This window comes from Stegastes partitus, unplaced genomic scaffold, assembly GCF_000690725.1.
Source record: "Stegastes partitus isolate 25-593 unplaced genomic scaffold, Stegastes_partitus-1.0.2 Scaffold2586, whole genome shotgun sequence".
NCBI lineage: Eukaryota > Metazoa > Chordata > Actinopteri > Pomacentridae > Stegastes > Stegastes partitus.
Genome location: NW_007580317.1, coordinates 45,045 through 47,670, shown reverse-complemented (window position 1 = coordinate 47,670; position 2,626 = coordinate 45,045). Strand labels below are relative to the sequence as shown.

At 42.2% G+C, this 2,626-nt stretch overlaps 1 long non-coding RNA gene across 1 annotated transcript in view; it reads right to left on the bottom strand.

The window, feature by feature from the left end:
- Positions 1-558: 558 nt before the first annotated feature.
- LOC103375415 (uncharacterized) overlaps positions 559-2,626 on the bottom strand; it is a 15,661-nt gene continuing 13,593 nt past the window's right edge. Inside the window, exon 3 of the long non-coding RNA XR_521209.1 lies at positions 559-569. This is a non-coding gene — a long non-coding RNA (uncharacterized LOC103375415). The remainder of the gene's footprint in view (positions 570-2,626) is intronic.

Sequence of the window (2,626 nt, the reverse complement as noted above, 5' to 3'; positions counted from 1 at the left end):
CATGTTCACTCATGTGGATCTCTGGCATTCACGAACGACTTTATACTGATTGTTGCAGACTTTGCATCCTTTAGCACTTTTTTGGAAGGAGTGCATTTGTGGGCCAGAGTGGTTGATTTTACATGAGAGTGAAGCACAAACAGTGCTGTTGTCTAACGACATCCTGTTCTCTGTAACAATCTTTCTCACCAACCAAACACCTTTTCAGAAGTGGCATCGCTGTAAGGAATGCATAGTAAAGGCTTCATTAGTCCTGGCAGCTCACTGAACCTCACGTCCTTCCCTACCAGGCACCAGAATCTGTCAGTTTTGTCTACTTGGGGGAGTTGCTTGCTATCAGTCACCTGGGAGTCAATGAGTTCCTCTCTCAGCTGATCCTCACTCAAGCTCGACTTAGGGAACAAGGCCCCGAGCCTTTCCACTGTAAAATAAAACCAATGTTCGACTAAACATCGCAGATCAAACCATGCAGTATTTCATTAATTCTATCAATGGGGAGCTGACCCGAACATCAACCTGTCCCTGGAGTAATGTCGAGGCGAGCAGCCGGGTCCACCACTTTCATGTCCCTCAGGAGTGGATGGTCGAGGGGAAAGGAGGAGAAGCACTGCTTCATAGAATCTTCTCACAGATCTACAAAAGCATAAGAGTAAAAAATAAATAAAATGCATTAGTGGTAACATTTTAGGCCCACTACAGCCTATACTCTCATACTGTCAAAAGATGACACCATAACTATATAACTATAACTATAATATTCTCAGTGAGTGAGTGCCCAGTAATTAACGTTAGCTAACAGTTACCCAACAATATGCATGCGGGACATTATCAGATAAGCATACGCATAGATAATACTCGTACTTAATTTGACTCAACTTACCTTTGTTGAGTTGTGTAGCTTTGATTTTTCTTGATGAGTATTTTCGTGCGATAGCAGAGTCCAGGAACATCTCAGCTACACACTTGTTGAAGACACTAAAATCTCATTTACAAATCTTGTGTGACTGTGCCCCATCCTGCTCCTCTTTAGGAAAGTCAATTCGCTGTCCCATGTTTCAGGATATTTACACAACTTCTTTGTTTTTTAGCATGAATGCCTTCCCCTTTGTCACATCCATCCAGCTCTCTCCTTTGTTGTTCCGGGTTTGTTCCTGCTGTCGGCACTAACCTCACGACAGCTGCCACCACCCAGGCTGCTGCAGGTGGCAGTTCTCACGAGGCCAGTGACATAATTCAGTTTGGAGAGGCAGAGGAAAGTTTTTGTTTTTTAAAATTATNTTTTCTCTTGTTTGTTTGGTTTGGGACGACAAAGAAAAGGTGATGTGTGAAGCAGAGCTCCTCCTGTAGCTCCATGCACATTATAAGGTTTATTCATAGTCCACAATGTGTTTGAACTTCCAAATTTACAACAGCAACCGAACGCTGTGTATCAATGCAGGAACTTGTGGGGTGTCTTCGGGCATCTTGAACCTTTGTGCGTGTTGCTACCACCCCATTTGAACCAGAAAACCATTTACTGAGTCATCACTGAGGCTAATATCACCATAAACAATGTGAAGTTCACCTTATACTCTAACAGAACAAACCTCTTTTGTTTTATTTCCAAAATAAAACTGGAGTGAAGTCCAGCAGCTACGACTATTTGTTTTAGTGCACTCAACATCTCAGAAAGTTTTTGGCATATCAATCTAAAATTGAACAGATACCATTTTAAATAATCACAGTTTATGATTTAAAAAAAAAAAAAAACTTTGAAGAAAATCAGAGATGGTTGAGCAGAAGCTCCTCAATAATTTAAACTGGAGTGAACTGATTGAACAGACATGAACAAAAGTTTATATGCACTTGTAAAGATGATGTATATTCTACAATCCTACAATGTCATTTAGTAGATGCTTTTATCCAAAGCGACGTACATCTGAGAGCAGATACAACACAAACAAAGATCTAATCAGGAAAAAACACTCTAGATAAGTGCCATAGAACAAGTTCAAGTGTGATGGGGTGTTGAAGCCAATAGCAGGCTGAGTGGGAGGGACTAGGAGTTTTTTTTTTCTTTTTTTGTTTGTTTGTTTTCAGTCTGTCAAGTGCAAAAGTGTTCAGTGAAGAGCTGCTCTTTAGTCTTTTCTTAAAGACTGAGAGGGACTCAGCAGATTGAACAGAGTTTGGTGACTCGTTCCACCACCAGGGAACTGCAGAGGAGAAGAGTCCAGCTATCGACCTCAGGCCCTGTTGTGGTTGTTTTATCAGGTGGTTTTTGTTGGTCGAGCGTAGTGAGCAGAGGGAGTGTAGATCTGAATGAGAGAGTTCAGGGAGGAGGGAGCTGTTGTCGTTGTGGTTTTGTAAGCAAGTGTCAGAGTTTTGAATTTGATGCAGGCAGCAACTGGAAGCCAGTGAAGCGATCTGAACAGCAGGATGACATGTGCTGTTTTTGGCTGGTTGAAAACCAGACGTGCTGCTGCATTCTGGATCATCTGCAGAGGTTTGACTGTGGATGCAGGAGGCCTGCCAGTAAGGAGCTGCAGTAGTCAGTGTGTGACATTATTAGAGCTGGTACCAGGAGTTGTGCTGCATGTTCAGACAGGGAAGCTCTGATCTATATCAAGACAGTAGGAAGTTCATACCT